Source organism: Malaclemys terrapin, chromosome 2 (assembly GCF_027887155.1).
Source record: "Malaclemys terrapin pileata isolate rMalTer1 chromosome 2, rMalTer1.hap1, whole genome shotgun sequence".
In the NCBI taxonomy this organism is placed as follows: Eukaryota; Metazoa; Chordata; order Testudines; family Emydidae; genus Malaclemys; species Malaclemys terrapin.
Window position 1 is genome coordinate 124,133,528 of NC_071506.1, and position 9,665 is coordinate 124,143,192.

Sequence of the window (9,665 nt, forward strand, 5' to 3'; positions counted from 1 at the left end):
GATGACTATGAGCAAGACTTAATACAGCGTTCTGGTGTTTTTGAGGTACTAGGATCTGCTGTACCTTCTGTACTGGTGCAACCCGGTATAAGAGATCCTTCTTCGTTATGAAGTAGGGTCATGGTCCCTGGGTTTTCCCTTCCACAGGGACCCCATCTATTTCAGTCACCTCCTTCCTAATGTTGTCATACCTTGGGTCTTCTGCCTGGTCCCGTCCAAAATTTCCTCTCCCGGGGCTAACCTGCCCAAGATCTAGGGGCCCAGTCTCTGTTGCCTCTACTGGTTCAGAAGCATTAGGATGGGGGGAGGGGGGAAATCAGACTCAGGTGCTTCTCCCTCCTGCGTGGCCTCCTTTTCAGATGTGCAGGTCCGCCTACCTACAAGAGCGACCCTCTGGCTTTGGGTCAGTATTCGGGTTCCCAAGGCCTTAGTTGCCCTTCTTTCCCTTTTTGTCTTTATACCCTGTCTGGGAGTGGAAAACAAATCTGGGGATATTTCAGAGAAGATTGGGGGTTGACAGTCTGCTGTGGATGCCTCACCAATTTGAGGGTCCCCGTCTTTCTCCAATCCCCTACTGGAAGTAAGTTTCCAAACACTGGGAAATCCCTCCCTATGAGCACCAGGTATGGGAGTTTAGGGACTACACATGCCGCTACCTCAGTAGTGATCCCTTGGATCTCGATTTTTACTGGGATGGTGGGGTAGTAACTAACTGTCCCATGGACACATGTTATCCTTGTACGTTTAGCCTGCAGCAGTTGACTATGCTTCACGAGCTTCCCTGAGATAAGCATGACAACACTCCCCAAATCAACCAGTGCCGTGGTCCCTACCCCATTTAGTTTCACTAGTCTGGTATACATATGTGGGGTTAGTGAGACCCCCACAAGGTGGATTAGGGAGCATGAATCTGCCCAGTTCCCCAGGTTACACTGCATAGGCTCCTCAGCATTGGGACACTGTGCAGCTATGTGTCCCCACTCCCCACAGGCATAACATCTGTATGGAGCCCTAGGCATTCCCCGGTCTCTTGGTTTGGGCAGTCTAGCACCACGATCCTCTCCCTCAGTGCTCCGACTCTTTGTGGCCTCTGATGAGCCTTCAGCCTCTCGCTTTTTCCACCTGGGCCCTCCTCGTGGCCCAGTCACTTGAACTTTAGGGCTTGGTGTTGCTAGTTTAACCCGGGGTGCCTCTTCCTTAACTGGTCGGGTCAGCTCCCTCGCTGTCCTTCGCCTCTCTACTAGGGCGACAACCTCGTCACAGATGGAGGGTTCGTTCTGGCTTACCCAGGAACGAAGGTCTGGTGGTAGTCCCCTCACGTATTGGTGTATGACCAGAACCGCTAGTATCTCTTCCGGACTCCGGGACTCTGTTTGCAACCACTTTCGTGCGAGATGGATGAGGTCATACAATTGGGACTGCGGGGTTTTGTCTTCCTGGTACTTCCAACCGTGATACTGCTGAGCCCGCACTGCTGTCGTTACCCCAGATCTGGCCAGGATCTCTGCTTTCAGCTGGGGATAGTCTGCCGCAGCCTCTTCAGGCAGATCATGGTAGGCCTTCTGGGCCTCTACACACAGGAATGGGGCAAGGATGCCAGACCATTGATCTCGAGGCCAGGCCTCCCGTAGGGCTGTCCTCTCAAAGGCCAGAAGGTATGCCTCTACATTATCCTCCCATGTCATTTTCTGCAACCAATGGCTGGCCCATATGAGCCACGTCCCATCATGGCCGTGATTCAGCTCTGTAAGGGACATTACCTGGTTTACCAGTTCCCGCAACATAGCTCAGTCTTGAGCTGCCTGGTCCATCAGCAGGCGATTAGTCTCTTGCTGCAGCCGCACTGCCTCCTGTTGGGCGGCTGCCTGGACACGGGTAGCCTCCTGCTGGGCCGCCGTAGCTTGTATCAGTGCCCGCGCTACGTCATCCATTGTGGTGAAAAAAAAAATAAACCCTCTCCCTTTTTTTTGCCCTTTTTTTTTTTTAATCACCCCCTTTCTTCCGCTGCGCTGTGCGCCCCAAGATCCCACCTCTGACACTAGTGTGACAAAGTTCCTCCTCTATCTTGGTGGGTCCTGCGCTTATTGAAGGATTTTCTTGCCTCAGAGATTCACCATGTGGGTTGGGGAACAGCCCAGAGACCTTCCCCTCTGGAAGAACCCACAGTCCAGGTCAATTGGGAGGTTTGGGGGGAACCCGGGCCCACCCTCTACTCCGGGTTCCAGCCAAGGGCCCTGTGGACTGCAGCTGTCTATAGTGTTTCCTGTAACAGCTGCATGACAGCTACAACTCCCTGGACTACTTCCCCATGGCCTCCTCCAAACACCTTCCTTATTCTCACCACAGGACCCTCCTCCTGGTGTCTGATAACGCTTGTGATCCTCAGTCCTCCAGCAGCATACCCTCTCACTCTTTGCTCCTTGCGCCTCTTCTCCCAGCTCCTCACACTCGCACCACAAATGGAAGTGAGCTCCTTTTAAAACCCAGGTGCCCTGATTAACCTGCCTTAATTGATTCTAGAAGCTTCTTCTTAATTGGCTCCAGGTGTCCTAATTGGCCCACCTGCCTTAACTGGTTCTAGCAGGTTCCTGATTACTCTAGTGCAGCCCCTGCTCTGGTCACTCAGGGAACAGAAAACTACTCATCCAGTGACCAGTATATTTGCCTTCTACCAGACTCCTGTACCCCACTGGTCTGGGTCTGTCACAATTCTCTCAGAGAAGACAACTGAGCAAAGGAGGAGAGTGCAATCTGATTTACCGGAGGAAAAAAAAAAATGTAATAGGGTTCCCAAATCTGTTCTGCAATCTGCTTAAAGTTCACTTTAACTTCAATCATGCTCCCCTCCACCCTTTAAAATAATTAAGTGTTTCATTTCTTTATTAGATTAAAAAGTTTTCATCCAACTGCCGTTGAAAATGAAAAACGGACTTAATTATCAAACTCTGGATCACTTCACAAAGCTATGAATTGATTAAAAAGATGTCACCTTTGACCACTAAGGATAATTAGATTCAGCCATGTACACAGTCAGAGAATAAACATAAAAAAGAAAAGTGGCATCATTAAAAACCTTAAGTAATTCATGGAGATTTTCCTGTTATTAGGTGACTGAAAAATTAAAATTTCAAGAATTATATTAATTTAAACCTCAGATGTCATGTTGCAGAGAGACACACTTTTGCTATTTTATGGGCTGTAGAGGGAAAGTCAAGCAGTTTGGAATGAGTTTCCTTCTGCTGAAAATGAGAACCATTATAAAGTTTTGTTTAGCCAAGATGACAACACATTAGACCCAGAACTATAAGAGTGTCAGCTGGAAATCTTCATATGATACAAGGATACTCACATAGTCATAGCACCCTATTTATACCATGATAACCATAAAAGCACACCTATAGTATAGCATATAGTTGGGCTTTGAATAGGATGAGGCAACAAAAATCCAGCGATTTGGTTCAATTAGCCTGCACTTGATAAGTGAAGTTTGAAACATCAAGTATCCCAGAGTAGATGAAAAAAAAATAATCCCTGATTTCACTAGATTAGATTCTGAACTCAGATACCCAGTGCAAATTCAGTAATTTTACTGCAGTTATAGTATATAGATATTAAAAATTAGTAAAACACATATTTGTAATTTTCACAAAGCTGATGGTTCTCTCTCAAGGTTTATTGACTTTGAAAGTAATGGTAAGAGACATTTATTAAAGATGAGTAAAGTAGTTCACTGGCCCCTCAATTTGACAGCAGTTGATTCTATTTAAAATGTTGTCAATATTTGTAAAATTCTTGCTAGAAATCAGCAATATGATCAGACTAAGTTTAAAATGGAACTTGGTTTATTATGCTTTTACTGAAGTTGTATTTCCATTAGACATTTTCTTTTTAAAATATATTGTGCCACTTAAATATAACCCTAAAGTTTCTATACCCTTTTACTTTATTCTCTCAGTGCTGTTGACCTTTATATGAAATGTTTACTTTTATCCTTTTATAATGTATGTTAAACATTTGTATACAAATGTTTTAAACAAAGAAACAGCAGCAAAAAGATTCATATGGTTTGAGAAAGTGGGGAATGTCTCTGGAACAGGAAATTTCTCAGTCCCTGATTCAAAGCACTTAGGCGCGTTCTTAATTACTCTAACCTAAATTTCTGAACGGAGACCTCCAAATTGAAGAATCTTTTAAAGTCTAAGCAATATACATACTTTTATCTGGGAGAATTGGTTTCTTTGAGGCACAATACTTTCACCGCTGATTTCCCCCCCTCAACCCCCAACTGTGGTAGAACTTTTTTTGTTTTGTGCCCAGAAATACACTAGTCCTCAGTGTCTTTATAGAGTATTGTAACATACAAAAGTTAATACTACATTGCATATAGAAATTCATTCAACTGGAACAAGAGATGCTGTAGGACTTCCCCTGCCCCCTACAAAACTGTATACACTACTTTACTAAATGAAAGCCAGAGATACCAAATTAATGGCAGAAATGTTAACAAAAGTTGAAAATTTCATAGCTTGAGTATTTTGAGTAGGAGTATTTTGGTCCAGAATTTTGGCCTGTATTTTGACTTTTTTTTAGGCATAAATGTCCATTTGAGTTTGATAGGAATTTTGATTTATAAATCAGTAGCACAATATCGCCCCAAGGATCTCTTAAAAATATTTGTATATGTAGTTTTCTGGCTTAACTTGCTTGTGTCACAATAAATTTCATTACTGCAAAGTGCTGCGCTGTACATTTTTTCAGAGAGTATATCAATAATAATGCAAGAAAAAGCCTAGCTCTCTCCCCCCTCTTCTTCATTTAATATAATCCTGCAGGCAGAAAAAAGTTCCACATTATTCTATACGAGACGTTAATGTCAAAAGTGCAATCAAATTAAAAAATAGAATGCAGGTGGAACATAACTTTTCAACCACCTACCGATCAAATAATTACTAGGCAAGTGCTGTTATTATAGAGTGATTTAAAAAAAAAAAAAAACCACAGACTTCAGGTGATTATAAAAAAGTTACTATTATGGGTCCTGTAATTAGAGGAAACATTGGATGCCTCATTTCTGATCAATCTATTTCTACCTTCTGAGCTATAAGTTATAGGTGAGTTTCTTCCTGTCTATGCCCTTTTATAGGAAAAAAAGTCAATCCAAGTGGTTGAACATTTTTGTAGGGAAAGGGAATTGATTTAAGTAAAAAACTATGATAATTCACTTAGAAGTATGAGATGTTTTTGAAACACACGGCTGAGAGAGAGAGTTAATAAAGCAAATGCTATAGATAGCAGGCCTGATTCTCCTCCCACTTATACCAATTTTATACTATCATAAATCCATGGTCTTTCATGGATTTTTAATATTCATTGTAAATCAATAAGTACAGAGAAGAGATCAAGAACATCCTTCATTCACTCTTGTAACACAAAAATAAGTTATTGAATGAAAATGAGGGGTTTCAGAATTTATACCAGTGAAGGGAAACACTTTCATAAAGTGAGCTGGGGAATTCCTTGCCACAAGATATAATTCAGCCTAGGAGTTGAACAAGAAGTAGGACTGAGTGGACTTGTGGAGTCTAAAGTTTTGGATTGTTTTGTTTTTGAGTGCAGTTATGGAACAAAACAAAACACATTTGTAAGTTGCACTTTCACAATAAAGAGATTGCATTACAGTACTTGTATGAGGTGAATTGAAAAATACTCTATAGGTTATCATTTTTACAGTGCAAATATTTGTAATAAAATATAAAGTGAGCAGTGTACGCTTTGTATTCTGTGCTGTAATTGAAATCAATATTTGAAAATGTAGAAAAATATCCAAAAATATTTAATACATTTAAATTGGTATTCTATTGTTTAACAGTGCAATTAAAACTGATTAATTGAGATTAATTTTTTGAGTTAATCGCGTGAGTTAACTGCGATGAATCGACAGCCCTAATTTCCACACAAGTATTATAAAAATATTCATAACAATTTCACATTTTAATTCTATTTTATTTAACCTGCATGAATCAAGAACATATTAGGCCTTTTTAGCCAGGAATAACACAAAATCAACTTATTTAGGTCTAGTCTAAAGTCTGCTCCAGGGTAGTTTCATTACTTTGAGAAGCAGCATTGTATACTCACATCTAATAAGCTGCAACTTGAGACCTTCAATCTTAGTGCTATGATTATAGGGTATCATTGTTTTCTGTGGAAACTCTAATTTGGATTACCTGGGCTCATTTTACACAAGTTGGTACCAACCTCCTAAGTTCAAAACATGCATGCCTTTATAGGCAGGGTAACCAGATAGCAACTGTGGAAAAAAAGGGACACAGGGTGGGAAGTAAGTGCTTACATAAGAAAAAGTCCCCAAAAATGGGACTGTCCCTATAAAAACGTGACATCTGGTCACCCTATTTATAGGGGAGCTGTAAGGTTGGCAGAACAAGGTGAGTTTAACTCAAATGTTGCCCAATTCCAAAGAGAAAAGGCAAAAGTTGGAGTTATTCTGAAGTAAAGACAAGAGAGTAAAATAAAGTCTTAGTATACTATTCCAGAGCCAGTCTTTAGAGGGCCATGAGCATCTCAAATCTTATTTGCGAAAGCTAACAATGTAAAGGGAAATCACAATGGGGAAAAAAAAAATCTAGCTGTTCTTTGTGAAGAAAATCTTAGAAACATACAGCAATATAAATTGACAAACCAAAATAATAGGTGTGTGCGCTTGCTACTGTTTGTTCCTGAAGATTGCAGGTTATACACAGTCCCCTCTGCAGCTCCCCAGAGCTGCCTGTTATAGGTTGTGAGCACTATAACTATGGCTCTCACAGTTTGAGAGGACCCCAGGTTAATTTGTGGCTCTTAGGGTAACACTAACAGCATTTAAGGCCATTGATGTGTCTCTAATTGACCTCCCACAGATTCCTGGGTCTCAAGGGGCAGTTCAGTAGTATTAGAAGCGGTGTGATCTAAGTGAGCTATGCACAGAGCTGAACACAAGGAACTCCTACATTCATCTGACTCCCTTTCTGACATTGTCCAGGTTAATTTTAGTCTGTCTTAATTTTTCCTCATCTATAAGGCCTTCCCCCAAAATATGAGGGGGAAGAACACTGTGATTGTTAAATAGCGGATACTTGTGAAACACTATGTGCGCTAAAGTGCACTACGGTAGATTGACAATTTGTTCAAATAATTTCTATTTTCAACGTAACAAAAGGTTAACATAGGATGCCTCAAAGTTCCAAACTAGAATAAAAAGGGATGTACAGCAAAATGGCAACATTTGAAAGTGACATGAAATTTGGGTTGGTCAAGCCCAGAGGGAACTGGCAAAGCTATATGACTGAGCAACACCATAGCAGATGAAAAGTGTTGACAAATGCAAGGAAACGCATTGCTAGGTTCTAAATTAACTGTAGCTATTCTGGGTGTTTTTGCAGAGAACACATTGAAAACATCTGTTCTGTGTGCAGCAATAGTCAAAATAGCAACCAAAATGTTAAGATGTGTGACAAAATGGATTGAAAATACTGGCAATATTGTAATATACATGTATAGTACACATTCATCTGGAAAAGTGCATTCAGCTTGTCACCCACCACTGCAAAGAAAAATAGAGCAAGACAGTAGAAGGAATTCAGAAAGGTGGGATGAAAAATGACTAAAAAGCATGGAATCACTTCCATAGAGGGAGGGAAGAGAAGATTAGGACTGTTTAGAGAAGAGACAAAATAGAAGGGGAACAACATGCTGCTTTTGGGCAGTGTCCCATGGGGAAAAAAAAAGCTTAGATGGAAGGAATGTAAACTAATTAGTGGTATAGAGAATAGAAAGGGTACTCCTAATTATCTTTTTCCCCTTCAATTTTGAAGAATTACATAAAATTGAAGGGAATTAAATTTAAGACTAAAAAAAAATGTAGTAAAGACAATGTTATGAAACTCACTACCACAAAATACTGTAAAAAGCAAAAGAGGGTCCCGTGGCACCTTTAAGACTAACAGAAGTATTGGGAGCAAAGCTTTTGTGGGTAAGAACCTCACTTCTTCAGATGCCAAATACTATGAGACCAAGAGCTTAGTATAATTCAGGAGGGAAAAAAAATAAGACACATGGATAATGGGGATCTCCACAGTTATATTAGAGTGGCTGCTGAAATAGAAAAGTCCTCCAGCTTCAGGAAATAAAGCAGCCACTAAGGCCTGGTCTACACTTGGGGGGGGGGGTGTAGAGGGGGAGAGAAATTGACCTAAGATACGCAATTTCAGCTACGAGAATAGTGTAGCTGAAGTCGACATATCTTAGGTCAACTTACCTCGCATCCTCACAGTGCAGGTTAACTGCTGCCGTTCCCCCATTGACTCCGCTTCCGCCTCTCGCCATGGTGGAGTACAGGAGTCGAGCAGGGAGATCAATTTATTGTGTCTACACTAGACATGATAAATTGATCCCTGATAGATCGATCACTACCTGCCGATCCTAAGTGATAGTGTCAAAGAAGAACTTCCCCTGTGGACTGCTTATTTCATGGCTTCATGCACCTTATTCAGAAGCACCTGCCCTCTAAGCTTCAACCTCAGTATGACCAGTACAGTCCCACAAATTGATACAGTACATATTAGGATCTAAGCTATTTCAGTTTCTCCAGTAAGGTTTCTAAGCCACCCAAGATTGCCCCAAAACCTCATCTCTACCACCTTATAAAGTCCTTTACAAAACACATGGCTAGCTTTGCATAGGTATAAATACTACTTTTGTTTTTACACCTGCTGTTCCCCACACTTTTCATGAGGTATAAATGACCACCTAAGGTTCAAAGCAATAGAGAATCGACTCTGGGGTACCAGTATTTGTTAAGGTAGGAGAAAATAAAAGGAAAAAAAAAATCAAATGAAGTCCATGCAGGCCTGTACCAGTCAATCTCCTCTTCTCTCACTGTTGGGAAGCTGGTATCCCTGCGTTTAGTTACACTGGTGACAAATTGTCAAGAAAATAACTTATCGTTTGTCATCAGCCTCTAAAAGCTGTACACAGACTGCCAGTGGGTACAATTTATTGACCTCTTCAGTGCTTTAGAAAAATGTTTTCCTCTTTTTATAAGGAAGGTGAAAGGATAAGACCTCCCTACTCTTCTCCAGCTGGGTGGCTAGACTTGCCTGAATCATTTTAATCTTTAACTCCATCACCAAAGGCCAGCAGTGGCCAATTCTGCCTCTGTAATATTTCCCTTCCCCGAAAATATGAAGCTTTTCTGGGTTTGAAAATAAAATCCTTTCCTGCTCCCAACTTATCATATTGATTTCTTGACTTCATGAAAGCAGCCATATTATTTTTGACTCACTTGGAAAAAAGTTTGATAGATTTTTTTATTTTTTTTATTAAAGTGTCAGGTTTTGGAACGGTAATGGATTGGAGCACAGAATATGAATGTGCTGGCAGAATATTTTATAGAAAGGAAACCTTTACAAACTACTTTGAAGGTGACATGGACAGCAGCTTTTGTCTGGGATGTTGGTGCATGGGGACATCCATCTCCCTTTTTCCTTCCACATGCTGACACCTGTGATTTGTTTGTCTGCTCAGATCCTCTTTCAGTTAACTTACAGGTCCCCAGATTTCCCGCTGTTTACCCTTATTCTACCACCTCTTTTTTATGAGCTGTTGTC